The sequence below is a fragment of the Cyprinus carpio genome, chromosome A21 (assembly GCF_018340385.1).
Source record: "Cyprinus carpio isolate SPL01 chromosome A21, ASM1834038v1, whole genome shotgun sequence".
Classification (NCBI taxonomy): domain Eukaryota; kingdom Metazoa; phylum Chordata; class Actinopteri; order Cypriniformes; family Cyprinidae; genus Cyprinus; species Cyprinus carpio.
In genome coordinates, this window is record NC_056592.1 from 7,725,859 (window position 1) to 7,751,314 (window position 25,456).

The 25,456-nt window shown below is 37.0% G+C and overlaps 1 pseudogene; it reads right to left on the reverse strand.

Moving 5' to 3' along the window:
* Nucleotides 1–5,095: 5,095 nt before the first annotated feature.
* The window catches only part of LOC109046034, a 30,455-nt pseudogene continuing 10,094 nt past the window's right edge, over nt 5,096–25,456 (reverse strand).

Here is a 25,456-nt window from a genome sequence, read left to right on the forward strand (position 1 = left end):
ATCCATTTCACAAGACATAAAAACATTTAGAAACAACAAAGTCAGCTTGACTTAATCACTGGATGCAGTGAAAACTCAGATAACAATATCTACCTGAAACTTCCACACTAAATTAGGTATGGCTTCATCTTTTTTGTTCTCTTAAAAGGAGAAACCATCAACTGGCCCTTCTGCTCGATGTCTCGTATGGAACATTCCATCAACAAAGGCTTGCATTAAAGACCATACTGTCATGCACCTTCATGAACTTGTTTTCTCATACCGTGCCTCCTACAAGAGACACTTGAAACTGCTGAAACGACCCAATCACAGGGCTCCACCTGTCGGTGAACAAGTGCAAGTTCTCTCCAGTGGATAAACACATGGTAGTGTGTTTGATTTCCTCATAGTACTCCGTATAGTGAGCAGATATGGCTGTCAGTAATAAATGTATATTTTTATTATTTATGTTAATACTGATCTGGCTGTCATTAATAAAACTGCGATGCATCAAGTTTTATCCAATATACAAAATATCTGAGTCATGAAGAAACGACTAAAACATTCCTCAATACCTTTTCCTATGAATATGACTTAACAGTGACCCGTCACAAACACCTAAAGGAACGTATAACGTTACAGGATTTTATTTGGAATTTCTATCCTAATTTGGAACTAATTCTTAATCTTAAGTTTGAATCTTGAAAACAAAGTACATTAGAATCTTTAGGATAGTCAAGATTATCACAGAAATTCCAAATGGATTCCCTAGGGAATTTTGCCTAGGAACATAACAACTCTCCAAACAGCAAACACGTATCTAAAATACTTTTACATGAGACCAATGTAAATTCATTTTAACCACACAACACTAATGCTGACAAGTGCTTTAGCGCCAAGTAGCTCTTAGCTACAGCTTCCTGCATGAAAGACGGTACAAACTACTGATTTTACTAAAATATTCCCAAACACAAGGGGAAGGCCACTGGATGCTTGGCTGAGGTACGAAGGGAAGCGTTTGTGGATAAGGTACGATAATATAACAATATGCACTGTCGCTGTATTTACAATAGCAACACCGAGCATCTGAAGCCGGATAGTGCCCTGGAACCAGCATAACAACAATCACCTTGCCGTGTACAAAGAGCACAGGCGAACTGTATTCAGGTTTCCAGGCAACAGCAGCCGTACCCCAAAAGGGGAGGCCGCCCCATTATTTCTCTTCACAAAGCTTCACGAGCACTCACTCGCAGAAAGGCACCGAGTTTTCACAGTGAAACAGACCGTCAGGCGGGCTCTTTGAAAGACCCGTGAGGAAACGTGCTGGGGATAGCCGCTGAAACCTTCAACCGGCCGCTCAGTATGCCTCAAACGGTCTGTCAATCAGTCGTTGAGTCAAACTGACCAAACCCGCACGACTACACAGATAAACAAAGGTTCAACGTAGAATCGTTGTTCTGCTCTTACCTCAGTTTTCATTGAAGCCATGGCTCCTCACCCCGAGACCCCGCCCACTTATGCTTACGTCACGGATTTACTTTCTTTCAGCTGTGTGTGAAGTAGTCAAGTCCAATTCATTTCTGAGAATCGGTTCTTTCAAATGATTTCACAGAACAGGTCTTTCTGTGTTCCTTTAAGTAACTGGATGCCATACGTGCAGCAGCAAGCTTTTAGCTATTTTGGAGTGGTCCTCATTCAACTTGTTTTGGTCAGAATTCTGTTAAGAGATTCAGAAATTCAATAACACCTAAAAACAATATTAAGTTTTAAACATTAAAATAGTTTTGTAAACTATCCGATATTGAAAAGACCAGATGCCCTCTGAAACGCTTTCGAGACAGATTTAAATCCGATCGCTCAAACCACTTCAGGTGGTCTGGGACCCATTCCAGACGAAACTGGACAGGTGTAAATGCATCTGGGTGTTGAAACCACATAGCCTATGTAAGTTTTACTCCTCTCAAAATGTCAATAAATAAATATATAAACGTGTTATAGCCAGTTATTATGACCAGTAGCATGTTTAGGCACCACGCAACCCACGCAATGCGGAACCGAGGGGGGCCCCCACGGGACCACTAGCTAAGGGCCCCCCTGGATTTGACAGCGCTAGTGCAATCTATCGCCGCAGTTGAGCAGCTGAGTATCTCTTCGTCTAGCCGACAGGCTAACTGCAGCAAATGAAATTGAAATTAATAAGTCGCAGTCGCTCAACACACACATCACATCTGAATGCCGCTCTCTCCTGTTGCTGTCTTTGTTCTTCAAAATAGCAATAAAATGCAGCGTATAGGCTTTCTGTTGCTTTCGTTGACGTGAACTCCGCTAAAAGTTCCTGTTTATACGTTTTTAATTAAGTTTTATTCCTACTATATGTCCCAGTTCAACTTGTTGCAGTCATGATGCAGCTGATACCCATTTAAAATATAAATATTAGCCTATGTGACGTTCATTAACGTCTCTTGGCTGAAAATATATGTCGATTAAACTCGTATTTCCAGTAGGCTATGTTTAATTTGTAAAAATTTATGTTTTAATTTTTTTCCCTCATCAGTCAAATAATGGGTTCACTTCAAATATCAGCTCACTCATCTGTTCTCAAAACCGACATGTACATAAGAAAATATTATTAATTTACTGAGTAACAACCAATAAGGAAATATATTTTTTGTACTGAGTTCTAACCAAACCATTTTAAAACCAGCCTAGCCGAGCTGAAAACTTCCTAAAACCTCTCTGACAACAGCCAACAGGCCAACGAGATCACAAGATTTACTTAGCAGTGAATTCATTTATTTCTGACCACCCATTTAATATTCTCCATGCACATTTCTTTTGGGGTTCGTCACTCCATCTTTCTCTGGCTTTCAGAGTGTCTACCATCCATGCTGACTACACACCATTGTCCATGTCCTCATGTGGCACTGTGATAATGATGGATTGGGATCAGTTTCTATGGCAACTGGAAAGAGGCACCAGGCAGTGCTGACACCTTAATCATTTACCTCCTATTTCCTTGTGCTGCCATCCAGAAAACAGTGTACGAGTGAGTATCATTGAAAACCAGGCAATCAATTGCTATTCTAAATTATGTTTATTTTGGTGAATTTATTTAGGACTACATCTACATAATGCGATACAACAAACTGTTTCATAACCATTACGAATGTTATTTTTGTCAGTGTTTATAATTTAAAATGACTGTTTCAAGGGAACATATCTCTCTTTTTTTATCAATTACCTATTAACATATATTAAAGGAAAAGTTCACACAAAAAGGAAAATTTGCTGATAATGCATTCACCCTCAAGCCATCCTAGATGTAGATGAGTTTATTTCTTCCCTGGAACATATTTGGAGAAATTTAGCATTACATCACTTGCTCACCAATGGATCCTCTGCAGTGAATGGGTGCCGTCAGAATGAGCATCCAAACAGCAGCTGATAGAAACATAATAATAATAATCCACACAAAATCCAGTCCATCAGTTAATACTGTGTGAAGCTAAAATCTTTTATTTTTAAGAAATAAACAATTAAGAAAAAAAACATCCTTTAACTGTTGCTTCTGGCTAAATTATGAATCATTTTGTGGAAATTGTCATTTTTAGGTGAAATATTCTTTTAAGAAAGTAAATAGGAACTGAACTGATAAATGAACAAATAAATACTTTCATGCATTTTAATCACTTTTTATGAGTAAGCAAGCACAAGTAATTTTAAAAATGAGAAATTTAAATGAGCAACATCTTGGGGGCTGGACCTGAGAATGTAAGTTATTTTATTTTCTGTACAAGTTTCATTCTGTCACATCTAAACATAGAACACTGATCAACAATCATGCTTCTTTATTTCAAAACCTGCCTGAAAATCCAGGGAAAGGAAAGTATCAGACAATGATGAAATGAAACATGATAAAGCTGTTGAACCTTTGGTGAAAAGGAAAAGACTGAACATAGCACATGTAAATAAAAAACAACTAAGTGTTTGTCCATACTGCAGTGTCACCATTTCCAAAAATGGAGGACTTGCACATTTTAATAATATCTAATATAATATCTAAAGCGATGCAATGTTATCTCAAAGTATTTGTCTTTTAACAATTACGATGGCACCAGGGACGCATCAGATTCACATTTAAGGCAAATGTGGTTTAAAATACAGAATAGGTGTTCAAGTCTGGGGTTTCTTTACTTGATTTCGATTATAAACATTAACAAATTCAAATAAATCAATTTGAAATTTCTTATTTTTGTTTGAATGTTTTTAAAATTTATGCAATTTCAACATAGTGCTGCTCACAGTGAAGAAACAATCAGAATTTTAGCTGCACTGTTAGAAGTCACAGTGGCCTCCTGCGATAAAACCTGCAAAGTCAAGAGATCCCTTGTTATGAATATGAATGGGTCATTCTATATAATCTGTACCCTTCTGCAGTCTAACAACATGATTCAAAAGTACATTTTTGAAAGACTTTAAACATTATATAATTTGTATAATGTTTAACTGTTAGTAAATCGCATTGATTCATTTCATGCTACAAATATAAATGTTTTAAAATACAATTTTAACAATCAGACTTTCAATTTACACAAGTTTCCCCTACTGACAATTTTAACAGAATATAAGACAAAGTGATTAAAAAAAAACTGTAGACTTTTCATTAAAGTATTTGCATTTTGAAAAGATTATAATGTTGTTATGACAAAGTTTTTCTGCGTTATGGAATAGTTCAGTTTTTTCACTAACTCTTTCACTTATTCTTTCAATAACCTTTGCACAATAAATCATTTTTATGTCCATAAATATAAAGAGAGAATAAATGCTAGTTTTTATGTCTCTATTTTTTGTTTTCATCAAATAGTACACAGGCCAGAAATTCAATCCACTTGATGAAAATAAAATAAAGTTACTGGATTTTTGTTCATTCCTTTTAAGAAATACACACATTATCACATGAATGCATCACCTTTTCACTGTTAATTTTTTATATACTGTATAAAAGGACGCAAAATGGCACCCTTTTTGTAGAATGACCCAAAAGATTTTTCTCTGTCAGCACTGTAAATGGTACATAGTGCAACATAAATTTTAAACAGATACTCAGAGACAGATGGAAAAGATATAGAATATCACAGGATTTAGTACTGAAAACATGTCTTCTAAATTTGTTTCATACAAAATGATGTAAAACATTATATAGGTGGTCTGTTCTGTAGGGCTGTCCTGAATCACACTTCGTTTGCTGACTGAATCAAGTACTAAACTCAGTACAACACTCAACCTCAAAATGGAAATTGATCATTTAGATTTTGGAGAAGGAATTGAGAAAACATTCTTACACACACACACACACACCCAAACACACACACACAACACACACACACACACACACACACACACACACACATAAAAGTGCCTTTTGTGCTTCAATTTTTCAATTTCTTCAACAGTTCAAGGGTCTGGACAAGTGTTTTGGAAAAAGTGTTTGCCATATTAAAGGACTGTACACAACAATCCAAGTACAGCCTAAGGCCATCATAAATCTCCAATTGCTGTGGGTTAGTATGAGAAATATTAATGCATAAGACCAAACAAGTCACATACAAAGACATGTACAGTTCGAATCAGATTTCCAATGATGCATATCAGAAATTTCCAAAATCTAACATATTACCAGCACTGATATTACGCACAGTCTGAAAAAAACGATAAAATCTATTACACTCTGAACGTCAGTTCTTTGAAATAATTTGAAAGAATAATTCTAGGGTGAGACGGTGGACCCCAGAGAGAGAGAGAAAAAAAAAAAGGATTATTTTGCTTTGTTAATGTAAAACAAGGTAACAAAAATACAGTGTCAGAAGTCATAAGTGTCATCCTAAAATCTTGACAGCCTGTGAAACAAAATGAACGTATAAATAGTTTTCATTTAAAAAATGATATGTAATATGTTGTTCCCTTAACCATTCAAGGGACACTGGCTACCATTTGGCCAAGTGATAATGACATACTGACTATACTGGTATTCCAAAGCTGTATCCAGACAGTGTCCATTGGGTGATGAGATGGATTTTAAAAGTCAAATGAAAACTTACAACATCAATCATGATCAATAAATAAAACTTGTTCTTTCCAGAGTCACTTTCTCTGTGGCCCGGTGTCTCCGTCAAGAGCCATTGCTGCTGGCATAAGCAGGAATAATTCATAATGGAAAGAAATATTTTTTCCTCAACAAGACTTTCAGTCAGGCAGCAATATATTTCTGCGTTAAGTCAGATTTTACAGAGCATGTGTTGTGATGAGATTTACATAAGGCCAGGCTTGGTTGAATGAAAAAGTATTTTCAGTGTAACTTTCACTTTCATAATGTTTACAGATGCTGGTTTTTTTTCTCTCTAGAACTCTTGAGTGTGTCTCATCTTGGGGATGCTCAAGAGTGCTACATCTTCTTAGGAACTGAAACATTCTCCCTGTACAGTTTCAAGGTTGTTTTCTTTAATGTTGAAATGGTAATCTGAGGGGATTAACAAAAAATAAGGAAACAATCCTTTATATGTTTTTAAACATATTTGGTTCATGAAGAAGAAGGGCCAGGTTTATGGGCTGGCAGCAATGCCTGTACCGTCCAGCAGAGGGCAGCAGATGAATGGCATGATGAAGAAGCAAGACCTCTAATGGGTCTACCTCATGCTACTGTTGAAGCTGGAGTTGTTGCTACTGCAGCTTTCCTCATAAGTGGGAGGTGGCTCTGAAAAGAGTGAAAAAAAAAAAACATATTTAAATAAATCTGCATTTAATATGAGTACACAATCAAGACAGGGTCATGTCTACATGGCAAACCTCTTTTATAAATATACAAGCTTCCGATTTGCTGCTACCAAGGTTAGGGTTTCGATGACTAGTTGATTAGTTCTGCCACTAAATGATATTTTGGATCAGCATCGAACAGTTTAAATTATTGAATGTGCGTTGACATGGTGACAAGTTACAGCTTGTTGCACACTCTTAATTATTTGATGGCTGTAACTTTATCCTTTGCTGTAATGTAACCCCATACATAAACTAAATATTAACAAAAGCCTCCTACCAGAAGTAACGTCTAGAATAAAATGGCAAACCGATTGGATTACAAAGACTAGTGATGTTTCGTTTTGATCTTTTACTGTAGATGGTTATGATGATGACATTTATGCTTGATTACATTTTAGAGGAGAGAACATTGTAAGCATAAATGGTTTTCAAGCAAAACTGATCTGAACTATACGTGTGTCGTTGAGTTACTTGCATGCAAGAGTTTTAATGTTTTAAACTTAATATAGATAGAATGACAGAACAATAGAATGATAGAATGAACGATTGAAAGACAGACAGACAGACAAATGTCAAATTTTCCAGTTTGTTGTATTGATCTTAGATACAGTTCCTAGATTTATTATTTACATATTTCAGTGGTGTTGTTGTATTTATGTTTATTGCTTCACATGCATACATCGATACAACATTCAATAAATAAGAAAAATAATTTAGAAATGTCATCTGTAACCAGATAAACTGACATATTTAGCCTTTCAACACTCAGTTTACAAATCTGAATGCTGCTAATTGAATCAAAAAGAGGCATATTTTTACTGCAACTACACATTATTTTATAAAGAGTTTATGACCTACAGTATGAGTTAGAGTTTTTTGCTTTGTAGTTCCAAAGCTTTGCACTAGCCATTTACATACAGTAGTTTAAACACTGATCCGTCAACTAGCAAATAAACATACTGCATGTAAATCCTGCAAAACATTTTGGAAAATAAGGGTAACCACTGAGACACAAACCTGTACAGGGTACTAATTCTCAACTAGATCACTCACCATGTGGGTATTCCCAGGTGCTGTATTCAGGGGGCAGGATGAGGGGACAGGAAGTGGGCACTGGTGTTGTATTACCATCTGTGAAGAAAGGTATGGTGGCCCCTGTGGACAGACAGAAAACAGAGGAGCAGAGCCGTCGGAGTAATTGGGTGGGCTGCTGGCTCTGCATCGGGAGCGGACCGGGACGCTTGACCCGAAACCACGCTGGGAGACATGGAGAGAGGAACGCCGGACGAATCCTGCTGAGAATGACTCTTGGTGGGGATCTCCTCGCTGTCTACTCCTCCTGCACCCAGCTCACCCTCCAGATCGTCCTCTGCAGGAGGTGCACTAGGGACTACGGGCACAGGGCTGAGGCTTGGCATGGCAGGCCACTGGTGCACCTTGGGCGATGGGGTGAGGAATGGAGGGAGTCAAAGTTTACAGCAATGTTCCAATGTAGATGGGTAACGTGACCACAGCCTCTGGAGATTTTAGTGAAACCTGTGAGAAGGAGACACACTTCATGACATGAAGCTATGTTTCTAGATAAATCTTAATTTTAAAGACTTCAGCAGTGCATCCAAGAAAAAAACCTTCAAAAGAATAGAACATGCAAAAAATAAAAATCACATGTTCATGAGATTTGTGAACAAAATCATTCTTTTGAGGGTTGGAATGAATCTTTACAATGAATCAGTAGATGTGTTGACAAAACTGACCTGAATGTTTTGTCTGAATCAGACTGATTTGGTTAGTCAAAAATAAAAGTGAGTCCAATCTTTTCTATAAACTGGTTGTTCCAGGTCCCAAAACTGCTCTGAATGATTCATTCATGAATTCAGACTGAATCAGTTTTTGAAATGAACAGTTTTGAGACTTTTTTTTGTTTTGTTTTTTTTTTTTGTTTTTTTATATGAACTAGTTGAGCCAGGTCACAAAAGTGTTCTGAATTATTTTTTTCATTCATCAGACTGATTCAGTTTTTAATTCAACTCACTGGAGTCAGATATTTTCAATGGAATCAGTTGATCCAGTTAACAAAAACTGCCCGCTGAATGATTCTTTAATTTGTTTGCATTATATGACTAGGTGTTAAGTCCTATCATCAATCAACTTACTTGGTATTCTAAATCTGTTCACATGATTTGATTTGTTTTCAAGTGCACTGCTCAGTCCTGTTCAGAAAAATGATCTGAATGATTATTTTATGGGTCACACTTATTTGGTTTATCTTTTCAGTGCATTGGCCGATCCTGTGAGGTACAGCTTTTAATTCCTTTGAATGTTTCACATACAGCAGAATGACAAGAAAGCTCACTTGAGTTTAATTCAACTCACCAAGTCAGATATTTTCAGTGAATTAGTTGATCTGATTCAACAACTGGAATGATTCTTTAATGAATCAGACTGATTCGTTTCTCTATTTCAACTCAATGTGTCTGATATTTTAAATTAATTGGTTGATTCAGTTCACAAAAAGAAGGTTTTTACCTCATGTAATAGTAAGGTTAGATTTCCTGTCCCATACCTGGATAAAATACTCAAATATCTATGAGGCTGCAGCCAGTGAGGCCTGATTTGAGGAAGAGGAGGGAGGGTACAATGATCTTTTCTTTCCACTCTGCATGTTTACCAGCCTTCACCCCGGCACCCTCGACCTGTGCTATGGGCCGCAGATCAAACACTGGCCGCTTTGTTTTATACGACACTCTCTGCACAGATATACACAGTTGAAATGAGTTGCATTTTCTGATAATTGCATCTACAAGTACATCACCTATTGTCAACCAAAGTGCTGCAGAAATGTATTTTAATGAATTTAAATATCAGCAGAGTCTATTTTTTTATTTTCTTCTCACCTGAATTAGGCTGGCCATCACATAGCCAGTGTCTTTCCCAGACTTGTTATGGATCTCAGTGGATAGTTTGATAACCTGTCCGGGAGTGTATCCTCTTAGATCACTGCTGGCCTTTAGCATGAGCGTGCCTGTTCTTACCAGGAGGTAGTTAAACTTTTTTGTTGTCACAGCACAGCTGGGTTGCTGGGAAAAGAAGGGCAGACATTAGGAAATGGAAAGCAAGTATAATATAGTATGTAGGGATGTAATGATTAACCGCGAGTTGGTCAAAAATAGATTCAAATATGTGATGATTCAAATCGGTTGAGATGCCAAACAAATCATGACACAATTGGAGAAGGAGTTATATAACTGTATCTCTGGAGGGAACTGACTATCTTTAGACAAGTTTACGTTGTATTTTCTTTTCATCTTGCCTCTGAACTTTGCATATTAAAGTAGTGTTATGCAGCTGTGCTTTGTTAACAACGGTAACCCAGGAAACACTGTATCACTGCTGTCATAAGCGCCACCTGCAGTCAGAGAGTGAATGGCATCTCATTCAGCCCGTCTGCTCTTTCATTCGATATGTTTTATGTAGTACTTCACAAAACTAAAGTGAGACCATTCTGTTTTTGCTTTTGATTTTGAAAATTATACAGTCTAATTGAGTGAGTGAATCATTACATCCCTAATAATATGTATATAGTGTGAATAATAATATTATGATTAGGTGTTTTTTTATTTTTTTTTAAGTATAGCCAAATTCACCTCCTACATCTGGCAACTCATTGAGGTTGAGCACATTGAGAGGGTAGAAGGGTCGCTGGGTCTTGTAGTCCTTTGAGAAAACGTGGCGTGTCAATAAATGACTCTAATTTGGTACCAAAACTCTTCCCAAATGGGGCCTTCGAACGAGGTTGGAACGGATGCTACAAGAGACATAAAGAATATGTTATTTTGGATTTGTCAAAAGCTTTCCTATTCAAGCTACCTTATAAAATAATCATGTCTTTGACAGAACAACGCTATCGTTCAAGGACCAGGATATTGGCTGATGACAAGATGATGTTAGAGCTCACAATCAATAAAGTGAATCAATACAACCCTAAGTGCTTTCATTGTGAATCTGTTTTAAAAGCAAAACATAAGCCGAAGACTCAGGAGCTCTGAAAAATGAAGAAATAAATAATAGCAAACGACTGTGAAATTCAACTGAAAACAGTCCACAGATATTTACTAGCTTTAACCCCTCTATATCTTCACATTTGTATGCATTCCTGATTCATGGTATCTTACGGTGGAAAGTCTCTTCAGATTGATTAAATCCTTTGAGGTTAATCTTTAATAGCTGTTCATACAGTCTGTCAGCAGGGGGCGCAGCTGTAGGCTGCCACCAGCCACTAATTAAGCAGCCAGGAATGTGCTGCCATATCTTCCCCTAATAGCTCATGATGGGACATGTGTTTGTGCAGAAAGGGGCGGGCCCATAACAAAACGTGGTTTAAATTAAACTCTTCTTCCACCCTCTCATCATGCTTCAGAGCACTCAGCATAGTTTAACCTCACACCTGAGTGCTCTCCTTCTACGGTGGATAACACATCCTCATTTAATGACTACCATTAAGTTGCTCTGAATGAAAAATGCGCTTTAACGGCTTTGAAATGTTAATTGTAAAAATTACCTGGAATGAGAAACTGGAAGAGGGAAAGCTGGGCTCACCAGCTGACAGAGTACCTGTAAATACAGAGAGAAAGAAAAAAAAAAGAATTAACGTACATAAATACATATGCATCTTATTAAAAAAATAATAAACTAGAAACATTAATTACATATAAATCATATATATACACACACACACACACACACACACACACACACACAACACACACACACACACACACACAATATATATATATTAATAAAACTAATGATAAATAAATATATGTGTGTGTTTAAGTTTTACAAAAGTATACATAATAATAAAAAAATACATATTTTACAATATTTCTTACAATTATATATAAAGCTTAATTAAATGGTTTTGTGACATTTCTATATATGTACATTAAAAAGGGAATTAATGCATTAATGATTGATAATGATATACATACATATAAACACAAAAATAAAAAACAAAACTAAAGTATATATACAATATTTCTTATAATTGCATTGTAAAAATATTTGGCAATGATGATATGTTTTTTGGCATTTTTAACTTTTAATTGTGTATGTACATTAACTAGTGAATGTATTATATGATGTATTAATGACTGATCATGCTATTATTTTTATTAAGTCTAGCCAAAAGTGCATATATTTAATATACTAAATATAACACATAAGCACAGCAGACGTCCTAAACTACTTCCTATCATGAGGAAAAACAGTGTATTCTGGGAAGTATGAAGTCTGTTAAGTCAGAGTGACTCAAACAGGACGGCATATCTGGGTAGATAAGCGCCCTGACAGCTGTAACAACGCCCTCTCCTGTGCTTTCTAACTGGGGATTTCCACAGCCTCAGAGGTTATTCAAAGATCTGGAAGTGTATATATGTCTTGAATAAAGCACTGTACATGTGTGCCCCTCTGATGACACTTAAAAAAAACAGTTTTGTTTATCAAAACTTCATCATTTGGCAGTAAAATCACATTGTAAGTTTTACATGAGTAAGTGTGTAAACGAGGTAACGAGTTTAAAACAAAACATTCATATCATAACTGTATAAATCTGTTCTCGTCACAGTCACTTAAAGGACACACTCCACTGTTTTAGAAAATAGACTAATTTTCCAACTCCCCTAGAGTTAAAACAGTTGAGTTTTTCCGGTTTCGAATCCATTCAGCCGATCTCTGGGACTGGCAGTAGCACTTTTAACTTAGCTTAGCATAGACATTGAAACACGATGATAGACCGTTAGCATCTCGCTTAAAAAATTACCAAAGAGTTTCGGATGATTTACCCTATTTAAAATTTTGACTCTTCTGTAGTTTACATCCGTGGTACTAAAACCGATTACCATTGTGTACTTTGCTGCACTAGGTTTTTTGATTATTACGCCGGAATGAGAGTATAGTTTCCTAGCCATATGGGCCCAGAAAAATTGCAACTTTTCATTTCCGTCGGTTTTAGTGCACAATGTAACTACAGTTGTGGTAGAGTAGGGGAGATGGAAAAAGGAGCCTATTTTTTAAAAATAGTGGGAGTGCGTCCTTTAAGACAGAAAATGGCTCTCTAGAGATGAAAATAATGGGTCTGAGCTTTATTTTCGGTTTGAGCAATACTTACAGTGTTTGTAAGGAACGAAGTCCTCAAAAATAAAAGGCATGTATTTCAGGAATGGGGTGATTAAACAAACACTAGCCTAGGCTACGCAGCTTATATACATCTCTTTACGGAACTACACCCCATTCCAATGGCAAAAATGAAGTTTAGTGTTATGATTTGGCATAAATCATAATACCATTCTGATGTTATCAGTTGATTGTTGTTGCATGTGAACAGGGTACTGCTTTGATGCTATTAACACAATGGCATATCTTAATTCGAGAAGCGAAACCTGTTCTAAATGATAAAAAAATGTTTTTTTTTTGGTTATGGGTAGTGAACAGCTCAAGATGTTCAAATAGCCAAGAATGTGTTGTGACGGAGGTGGCACCATGTGTTTAACCGATCCAGTGTGTAAGGAAACGTCAACTTTTTCTTGCTCCGTCATGTTGCCTTCAAATAGTTAATAGAAAATCTAAAGTGACAGATATCCATGTTCGCTCAGCAGCAAGAGGGTCAAAGGGGGACATATTTTAAGCGCTTAGAGCGCCTTCATGAAAGTGCTGTGTCAAAAGGAGAGGTATAAAACACCAACAAAAACAAAGGAAAATTTCTGAAATCATTTATTCACACCTCATGTCATTCCATCCAAAACCCTTATGAATTTCTACTTCTTCTGAAGGAACACACATTATTTTGAACAATGATGTGGACTGTTTGTATCGATAAAAGGAAATTCCGTTGAGGTTAGTAAAAACAACCCACCCACCTTCACCCGACTATCCACACACATCCAGCTATCTCATTTACAACAGTACAACACAAAAATTTTCAATACCCTGAGAACTAAAAGCATTCTCAATCCACCACCACAGCATTGTCTATCCGTGTTGATGAGCAATGAAGAGTGGGAAATGAAACTCATAATGGGCAGAACAAGAATAGTTCCTGCCAGCCAGTATAAGAGGACATTCAGCATTTTTGTCAGCCTGGGGCGGGGGCGTCAGTAGAAGCACCGTTACCAGCACATCTGGAGAGACCGCGCTGCTGATTCAGACGGCCAGGCTGCTAAAAAGCGTTCTCCTGGAAAGGGGTAGCTAGGCCAGGGCCCTAGGCATGTGAAATAACAAGCACTATCACAGTAAAAGGCTGCCCGGGACCACATATGACACGAGCTCACACTTCACTTCTGGCAAAACAATAATGACTCTGTGTGACCTCAACACCGAGTTGGGAGAAGAGAGAGAGTGCAGAAGAAGGTGAGCAAGAAATATGGCATTTTCGAATAAAATTTGTCCAATTTGTAAAAAACGCCTAATACTCTTTCTAATTAGGCATCATGCAATAACACTTTCATGTAAATATTCATTTTTGATTGTTCTAGCCAGCTGCTACTGTAAAGAGAGGAAAAATCGGTTGGTTTTAAATTGGTGCAACAGTTCCACGTTATAGGAAATAAACATCCCATTTATTTCTATGCATGGGGAAACAACGATTTTTAATGGATAACTTATAAAACGTTATAAAGCAAGACCTACTGTGCGCTATGAAGGTAATAATCACCCAATTTATTAGTTTTTGTTTTTTAAAGTAATCAGCAACCAATAATTTCAACTTATTCTTGAATATATGTTTAACAGTGGAATTAGATGAAGAACACCACTACCCATGATTCTACAACGAAAACCTCCAACAATTAGAATCGTGACACGCATATCGCACCAAAATAACCAGTCTACTTCAATGAAGCACAGCTAGAAAAAAAACATATCTAATATAATACAACATCTTGAAATCAACAGTTGTCTATTTCTAGCCTCATTTTTGAATTTATGTAAATTGCCAATGCTTCATGGGATGTTAGTTCTATTCTTCATTCAAAGTTCTAAGATACAGAAGGCTTGTCCTTTGTCTTTTTATTCAATTTTCCCACAATTCTTTAGCTTCATACCAGGGTTCATTTTGTTGTGATTTCAACTTGTAAACTGGCTTATTGGTTTTGTCCTGGCTAATGGGAAAAAAATACTTTCATAATTGACGGCCAATGAAAACAGTGGACGGGAGGCTTTTGCAGTTGTGGTATTCCACTGTGAAATCTTAATGGTCCAGAACCTCAAGTAAACTTCTGCATTGGCTTGTGACCGTGCACAGTCGTGGACACCAGAAGTTGGGAACTTGCTCACATTTCATTCATAGGTAGGCATACACCGCCTGATTCGCTAGAAGGATCAGGATTTTTTGGGACATAACAACCATCCGTTTATCAGAAAATAACAGCTCTTAAAAACATTATTTCTATGCAAAGCTGACCAGGATGGTTATGCATTATCGTGGACTGCTTGCAGACTAATGAAAGATTTCCTGTTCAAAGGGGTATCGCAAAATGAAACTAGTTTTTAAAGGGTTATGTGATACTTGACCACAGTCGGACCGACAGGAAAACAACCAGAAAGGACACATTCTAAGAAAACAGGAAACTCTTTCGACACCAACAGCTGATCAAGATAAACCGGAATTGAGAAGTAAACCAAAAGTACTTCAAAGGTGAGCAAGGTTTTATTGTAGAGTGGCTCTATTCAAAAGACCAGTTAAAGGATATTTTGACTAAAAGTATTAAGATATGAAGGAAGGTATTCTGAAACTAAAGGAAAGCAGCAGAAACTGAATGATATGGTGCGAATGGACAGTGGCTCCTTACCTTTTCCGGCCACAGACAGCCTTGCTGCTCAAGTACTTCTCCTCAAGCATCCACGACGCCTCATTCAGCTTGGACGAAATGCCCACACGACCCCACATCAGTTGACTTTAATCGCTGTAACAGGCCCAACACAAAAAGACACAATTCATCATTTTTTGGTTCAAAGTTTTAAATGCAAAAGGTTTTAAAAAGCCAAACTAATCAAAACGTTTAAGATTTATCTTATTTAGTCATATAATATATTTAATAATAATATAATAATAAAAAATTCTTCTGTTTGATGAACAAACATAATGTTTTAGTATTGGAAATGTATTATTTTTAATATTTATTGCTATGCAGTTAATTCTGTATTATTTAAATGAACCGTTTAAATATCTATATATAATGTCCTGTATAGTATTCAATACCTTTCCTGTCAAAAAAAAAAAACAATATCTATAATATCTGACACACCTTGTCATTCCATTCGAAACCACGATTAAGGTTGTTTGAGAAAAACATGTTGGCGAACCTTTCCTCCGCACCTTCATAAAATTATCTGACTTCTTTTGACCCCTCCACCATTCCAGGAAATGCACCACAAGGACAGGTCTGATAAGTAATCGTCTTTGATTTCCACGGTTAACAGATTTCTGATGTCATTTCTTGCTGGCTAGAGCAAACAACCATATGCCTAAGTAGGAGAATGTTGAAATGTTATCCGTTCTTCGAAAAACCTGTCTGATTCTACCGATCCACACAACAGAGTTCCGTATGAATGAAAACATTCAACCAGACAGAACAAGCACCCTTTTTGTCTGGCGCGTCGAGAAAGAAGAAAACAAGCCATACCTTATTTGCATGTAATAAATTGCGTGATGCTAAGCTCTCCACACAGGCGTTATCAGGGGGTACCCCCCCAAAACAATAAAACACTCTGAAACGTTACAAAACCCACACCAGGGGGGGGATCAGCCCAACTGTCAGGACCCTCCTTCAAAGAGACAAAATTTAGGTTTTAAAAATCCAGAACCTCTTCAGCTTAGCGGTCACGGGTCACCAAGATAACAACAGAGACAGACAACGATATGTGCATGTGTATGGACTGTAGCCATTGGTGTTTTTTGCCCCAAATATGTGATCTAATAGGCTGTTAGAGATGAACGTTTACACATTTTGTGACTTTGAAGCAGGACAAAATGAAACACTTAGACAAACACATATTACATGACCTGTTCAGGCAGTTCACACAAATATACAGTGTGCACAAATATGAATTTGCAGTGAAAACATGCACAAACTGACCATCGGCCATGTGACCGCAAGCCCTGATCTGATTATGTAATGGGGCCAGTGGTGGGCAAAGCCAAGAAATCTCAATTGGATTGGACTCAAAACACAGCCAGGGCAAACGCAAACACACATACAGCTTCACACTCATAATATACAGAAATTCAGGAAAGCAACCTTCTGCAAAACATTTAAAAATGCCATCATGGTTTTCTGCATGCATGCAGTCCCTGTGGTACATACTGGTAGAAAAAGGAACAAGTGTGAGACTATTTGAAATACAGCAGACTGTAAGAGATGAACAGATACAGCTTTAGTGGCACTTCTTAGGCAGGGGTTAGCAGCAATACCACATTAAGCTTGGTTGTAACAAACAGCTTCTGGGTATGTGTATTGTACATGATAAAAAAAGACAGATTCAAATATGTTAGATTTGCATATAACAAAAATGCCTAAACAATAATTGAAAAATATTAAATTAAAAAGCTCCAAAAACAAAGGTATTTGTACGGTTTTAAAATTGAAGTAATTTTTGAATCTGTCCTGGCGTAGATTACTTCAGGTATATTCAAGTCAAAGAGCCTCCACGCCACTTCAGACCGACGATAAAATGCTAAGGAAAGTGTGGCCCCAGGAGTCCCATCTAAATGAAACCGGGCATAATTTTCACAGAGAAAAAAATGTCAGTTTGCATTTTCAGGCAGAAGTGGGGTTCGAATCAGGGCAAGCCTGTTTGTGTGTGGCCGGCACTGTCTAAATCAGCACCACAGACACAAAACATTGGTGGCAGATGGCAGCATATCACTGGACAAGGGAGTTGCCCTCCCTGGCACATTGGCATGAGAATCCCTTCCATCTCTAGCACAAATAAAACAACTAAATTCAAAGGAGAGACGGTCCTCAGAGTATCAGACGATTCATGAACAGATAAATAGGCATTAAAGCACCAGTGCCATCTGGCTGTGTACCATCTGGGCACTTCTGCTGGAATAAAGGAAACTTTATGCTGAATATATTACCTGACTACACAAAAAAAAAAAATATAATAACTAAAACCAGTTCACTGATAAAACTTAGCTCACACCTGCACCTGGAGCCACCTCCGCCTGCTGGCCTTAGGAAAACAGTGAACGGTGGGCAATATGCATTTAAAGTGGTAAATATAGGAGGAATATGTCTAAATCGTTTATGTCGCCAAACTTCCTGTTGCCAACAGGTGGCTTGATGATTATAACTGAATATTGGCCTTTAGGTGTTTTCCGGCAGATGTAGATGTGGACAAGAAGAAACGGTGGAATCATGTAATAATGGAGTGCTCAACCATCATACAGCAAGATCGTCACATGATTTCAGAGTTATTAGAATGTGGAGTCTCTACTATATCTGTTCAGACTATTCTTAACCCAAAGGACTATGAGTCTACAAAGATTTTTATGAAGTTTTTGCACAAGACTGGACTTTACGCAAGGATTTAAAGGATAAACCGAGTCCTCAAATGACCTGAGGAGGGCAGTAATACGCTGGTGATGCGTCTATGCTGCCGCAAATTCAAAAGAAGAAGTTGATCTGAATCAAGAAGTGAATATTGACTCAAATTCCAGTTATTTTTCTCCATTGTATCATATAGATCACTTTTACGATATTCTTATGATGCTTTTGCATTGTTTTTGAAGCTTTCAAAGCTTTAGTTCCCATTCATTGCAACTGCATAGAAAAGAGCAACAAGCATATTATAAAAAAACTCCTCTTTGTGTTTTTATCGAGGACAGAAAATCATACCCCTGATGTTTTTCCAATGATGACAGAAAATTAATTTCTGGATGAAAATTCATTTCGAGCTGTACTCTGTGTGCTGGGATCTGACTCAGAGGGGACATGCTGGATTTGATCCAGCCCTCTTGGCAGCTTATACAGTTCAGGGCATGTGTCAGAGAAAACACTGCATTGGGCGTCCAGAGCGTCTTTTGTGTTTATCACAACCCTTCCACATGGGAAGACAGCATGGGCTACGAACCTGCTTCCTAACACGCAGCGTAAGCAACACTGTTGCCAGTCATCAGACGACTGTGAGAAACTGCGCACCCATCTATTATCAATGAATTTATATCTAAGAATACTATAGTTAAAGACCTATTCTTGTACTCTTCCAACACACAATCCTAATTGTTAATAACCAAACAAAAAGAATTCTCCTAAAAATCTCTCTACAGAAAGATTTATTTTCTGTTTGAAATACAATTCTAAGTTTCGGTTATATGCATAACTGGCTTTGAAAGCCCTTCTCTGCAATGTTTTAAACCATAAATCTTCTTTATCTTATACTACAAGACAACAAGTCTGTATAACTGACTTCCTTGTTTTAACTTTAAGCATACATTTCAAACATACATTAAAAACAATGACATTTTTTTTTAACCAGAATACCCAATTAGATTTTCACATTTCTAAATAAAAAGAAACTATTTTATTTTATTTTTATTCAGAAATGTAAAAATCGTGATTAGCATTCTGTCTTAAAACAATAAAATAAGAAATGATTTATTTATTTATTTAACTGTTTTATTTATTTAGAAATGTAAAAATCTTGATGGGCATTCTGTCTTTAAAATAAAATATTTTATTTATGTATTGTTTTATTATATTATTTTATTGGATTCATAAATGTAAAACTTTTGTTGGGCATTAAAATAAACAAATTAATAGAATTGAAACAAAACAAAACAAAACAAAACAAAAAACAAAACAAAACAAAACAAAACAAAAAAAACCAAAACAAAACAAAACAAAAAAAAACAGCCCTGGCAGCTTTATATCCAATCAGTGATGAATTCTGAAACTCGTCAGAGAGAATTTGACCCTGTGACATGGGAGCATAAGAGTATCAGACGATTCATGAACGAATAAATAGGCATTAAAGCACCAGTGCCATCTGCTGTGTACCATCTGGGCACTTCTGCTGGAATAAGGAAACTTTATGCTGAATATATTCTACCACTACGTACTAAAAAATGATAGTAATGATTAAAGCTGCAAGCAGTGTTAAAAGGGCCCTCGCACCTGGAGCCACCTCCGCCTGCTGGCCTTAGGAAAACAGTGAACAGTGGGCAATATGCATTTAAAGTGGTAAATATAGGAGGAATATGTCTAAATCGTTTATGTGCGCCAAACTTCCTGTTGCCAACAGGTGGCGCTATGATTATAACTGAATATTGGCCTTTAGGTGTTTTCCGGCAGATGTAGATGTGGACAAGAAGAAACGGTGAATCATGTAATAATGGAGTGCTCCAACCATCATACAGCAAGACGTCACATGATTTCAGAGTTATTAGAATGTGGAGTCTCTAATATATCTGTTCAGACTATTCTTAACCCAAAGGACTATGAGTCTACAAAGATTTTTATGAAGTTTTTTGCACAAGACTGGACTTTACGCAAGGATTTAAAGGATAAACCGAGTCCTCAAATGACCTGAGGAGGGCAGTAATACGCTGGTGATGCGTCTATGCTGCCGCAAATTCAAAAGAAGAAGAAGAAGGTGTTTTCCGGCCAGGACTCTTATCAAACAAAAAATTTGGGGCAGATTGGACATTGCATGTTTTAGTTAGAGAAAAACATGACATTTTCTGTTGACATTTTCATGGCATTAATAGCATGCTTTAGCATGTTTAGCACTCAATGGCTTATTTTAGTGTGTTGCTAATAGAGCATCACAGTATTAAACATGTCATTCCCTGTTGATAGTAGGTGGTGCTATGAGTATAACTGAATATTGGAATATTGGCATGCCTTACCATGATTCTAACATGTTGCATGTTACGTTTGGGGCAGATTTGGACACTGTATGTCTGAGTTACAGCAACTTCCTGTTTCATTTGCATTAATAGCATGCTTTAGCACTTAGCTAAGTGTTGCTAGCGTGTTTTAGCATGTTTCTACACAGATAGCACACGTACGTCTGCATGATGTCTGTTAAAGATTGCTTCATCTGGAAAGCAGATTTTTGCAGACCTAGAAAATAATGTATTTTTAAAAATAATTATTTTCTGATTTTCTATGACCATGGAAAAGCTAACATGCTTACAAAGAAAGAATATATGAAGTATAAAATATGTGAAACAGATTGCATTGCCAAATCTTTTTGCTGTCTTTTTTAACAAATGGGCATTACAGCTAACTGTCGGTAAAACAGAGGAATGACAACTGACAAGTGTTACTGTATCAGCCATGACTGAAAAACTAACGAGAGGATGTGACACAGATTTACTTCTGGTTTGAAGTAGTATAAACAAAAAGTTCACCCCCCCCGATGACAGGGAACACGGCCATTAAAATGACCAAACATGGTGAGGCCAGATGGATTTCCCCTGTAAAACATTTACGGACAAAAGAGCAAGAAGGAAATTAAGCTTTATGACATTGAAATAAGAGTGACAGATTATATAAGGAGAGATTGGACATGTGTGGTTTATGGTGTTACTCTTAAACATATCTCTCAGTATTCTATCGTACACTGAATATTGTCCGCCGCTGACATTCTCACAAGCTCGTCAGTTAATGTTCAGCGTTCACTTTGTCTTATTTTAGCATCAATTTGCCAAACTAATCTTTGTTTTCAGTCCTCTGAGGAACACAAGTGTAATTGAAGAATTTATTACATGAATGGTCACTGGGATTTCAAGATTCATTACGGATTGGAACAACCCCTTTAAAACCGTAACAAAAGTAGAGTCCATATATGACTTATGCTGTATAATTATAGCTTTGCAGTGAGAAACACCCACCAAACTACATTCCAACCGACCGGCCAGCCCCCCTTCCATTCCACCGCCATGACTCCACCCCCCAAGCATTCCAAATGGACACGTTTGTGAAATTACCATATCTCTTGACCAATTCCAGAATTATTTTTCTTTAATGGGATATACAAAGTTTAAGATAACGGAAATCACGAAGTAGAAATTGCCAACTCCAACAATTCCGTAATTTTCTCCATGGTATCTTATAGATCACTTATTACGATATTCTATATGATGCTTTTGCATTGTTTTTTGTGAAGCTTTCAAAACGGCTTTAGTTCCCATGCATGGCCAAGACCTGCATAGAAAAGAGCAACACAGGAATCTTATAAAAATTCAGTCCTTTGTGTTTTTATCTGAGGAGCAGAAAATCATACCCTGATTCTTTTTCCAATGATGACAGAAAAGTAATTTCTGGATTGAAAATCATTTTCGACAGATGTACTCTGTGTGCTGGCGATCTGACTCAGAGGGGACATGCTGGAGCCTTATCCAGCCCTATTGGCAGCTTATACAGTTCAGGGCATGTGTCAGAGAAACACTGCAGTGGGCGTCCAGAGCGGTCTTGTGTGTTTATCACAACCCTTCCACAGGGGAAGGACAGCATTGGCTGAACCTGCTTCTAACACATGCAAGCGGTAAGCAACCACTGTTGCCAGTCATCAGACGACTGTGAGAAACTGCGCACCCCGTCTATATCATGAATTTATATCTAAGAATACTATAGTTAAAGAACTATTCTGGTACTCTTCCACACACCAATACTAATTGTTAATAACCAACCAAAAGAAAGTCTCCTAAAAAATCTCTCTACAGAACGATTTCTTTTCTGTTTGAAATACAATTATAAAGTTTTTTTTTTTCGGCGGTTATATGCATAAATGGCCTTTGAAAGCCTTCTCTGCAATGTTTTAAACCCTAAATCTTCTTTAATCTCTATACTACAAGGAAAACTAAGTTCTGCATAACTGACTCCTTTGTTTTAACTGTAGGCACACATTTCAAACATACATTAAAAACAGATGACATTTGTACCAAGAAGTACCCCAATTAGATTTTCACATTTTCTAAATAACAAAGAAAAATATCTATATGATTTATTATTCAGCAAGGTTAAAAATCGCATTGGGCCTTATGTCTTAAAAACAATTAATAAGAATAAGAAAAGATTTATTATTGATTTATCTGTTTTAATTTAGTTACGAAATGTAAAATTTCTTGATGGGCGTTCTGTTATTTAAAATAAAATTATTTTCTTTATGTATTGTTTTATGATATTCATTTTATTGGATTCATAAATGTAAACACTTTTGTTGGGCATTAAAATGTAAACAAATTAATAGAATTGACACAAAACACAAACAAAACAAAACAAAAAAACAAAAACAAAACAAAAACACAACAAAACAGAACAACACAGAACAAACAAAAACAAAAAACAAATCCAAACAAAAAAAAAAAAAACAAAGCCAGAATTCTGAAACTCGTATGAGAGAATTGGATACCTGTGGACATGGGAGCAAAAGCAGCCAGTTGAGTCGCAGCAGCAATGATAGGGCCGACTGGCACTGGCATAGCAAATGGACACCTGGGTTTGGGTAGAGACTGATACTTTCCTGGTTCTGGGGCTGGATACAGCCGCAGATAGGCAGTGGAGACAGCACCAAAGAGCCCACAGTGTGTTGGTCTCTGGTCTGGGTGTTTCGCTCAACGGTATATTTGGAACATCCCTAGATAACCCATAGGTCAACCACGGCAAGAAGATCCTTGAAACAGCAAGCTTAGGGTCAAACACAATTGGTCAGGACTGGGTCACAGGCAATTAACTGGAAGGCAGCAGAGGAAGGACAGTTCTATGCTTCATTCAAAAAGAAGAAAGCGTCATGGTGAGATGACGTGCAGGGGAGAAGATACAATAGAACCCAGTCAAACTGTATGTTTGAGAAGTCAGACTTGGATACGAGTGTTTGGTTTCAACCCGAGGAAAAGCACTGAACGGGGGTTATACTACTTGGGGAAAAACCAACTTCGACAAAAATACATTCCAAACACCAGCACAGCAATGGATGACCATTAAGTGAAAAACATTATGTGTCTCATGGTAACGTGTCAAAGTTAACCACAGATTGATTCTGCCTTTCACCAATCCACCAAATCATGATAGAAGGGCAACATTCGACAACAATGAAGCAAAAGAACGTTAGAGACGCAATCCTCACAAGAGAATCAAATCATAATGGATCAGATACAAAGTGATGGCAGATATTTTGCCTTTTTCGAAAGAACTACCAAAAAAAAACTGAATGTACTGATGGACTCCGCAAACCTAAAAACCACATTTTAATCACTAACGCACTGGAATAATGAGGAGGCGCCTCGCATCATCCCTGATGCGTCTTTGAGGGGTTTGGATTGGCTAAAACCTCACCTACCTATGTCATCATAAAGAAACTTCAGCGAGCAAAGTAGAAACTCTTGGCTTTACCCTCTTACAGTCTAGCCTCGCCACTGACCCCGTCACGACTCCCTTTATAAGATTACTACCCGCATTAAATCACCACTGGCACCCAAGAGCTACATAGCCAGTTCACCAAGCCACTAAAGACCGACTCTACTACATGCGGCCATCCACAATCCTTGGTCAAACGTTTCAAATGCATGGTAAAGAATGGACCCACGAAAGCGGTATGGTTGGCACAGGCCTCATATCTAGTAGGACAGAGAAATCAACAGAAAACCCATAGGCGATTGCTTAATGGGGAGGTATGTAAATATTGCCATTTTCAAATAATATATTTCTTGGTCAGTTCTATTTAAACCTTAACGATGTTGTTTGTAAAGGAATGTGTCGTGTATGTATGTTCTAATTACCTTAAAGCAAGTGGGGGAAGTTAAGATCATTGATACAGTTTTGTTAATATTTGCAATTAAATTTTATTTTTGTATGATTATGTTTTCATTTTAAGTTTGGTTTCAATTTTTTTAAGGTTTAGTAATTTTGTGTGCGCAGTTTGTTTCGTGACATTTTTATTTTTAATGACTATAATAGTCAACAATTTTTGAGGTAGTGTATTTACTTGTTTTTATTTCTTATTTAGATTACTTTCAAACTTGAAACTAAAATGAGAAAAATGTTGACCTTGCAATACAAAATAAGTTGCTTAGTTAAACAGTATGTTGCAATCGTTTTTTAGTTTTGGTTTACGCTACCGGATAATACACCATGGCATAACAGTCATTAATAAGCCTGATGATTTGTAGTCCCAAAACATAATCTAAAATGTGTTCAAATATGATTGAGTAAATAAGGAATAAAGACTCTTGTTCATTACTAGGGAAAAAGCTTTATAGGGTGGCATGTGTGTTCCCAAATTGAAATCACTAATTAGTTTAACCACGTAAAAATAATCTGACAACACAAGTTGGTAAATAATTCTTGATACAAAAAAATCCAACCAAAATGAAACAAATTAATACATTAAATCTATAAGTTTATTGCCAAATTCTACATTTTGTAATTTTACATGATATGACAGGAGACGAATTACAGGTTCCTAACTGTATGATTAATAACATTGTTATGGAATTTAGTTAATAGAACAAGCGAAGATAAGAAGCAAGAAATTTAATATCACATTTAGGTATAGGAATCTGACCCCACTGAACCCCAATACCATTCCCACCAATTAGCAGCACAAGAGCGCCATCCTGTCCCATGAGCCTACCTATAATCCACGGTGCCATGAGTCTTCC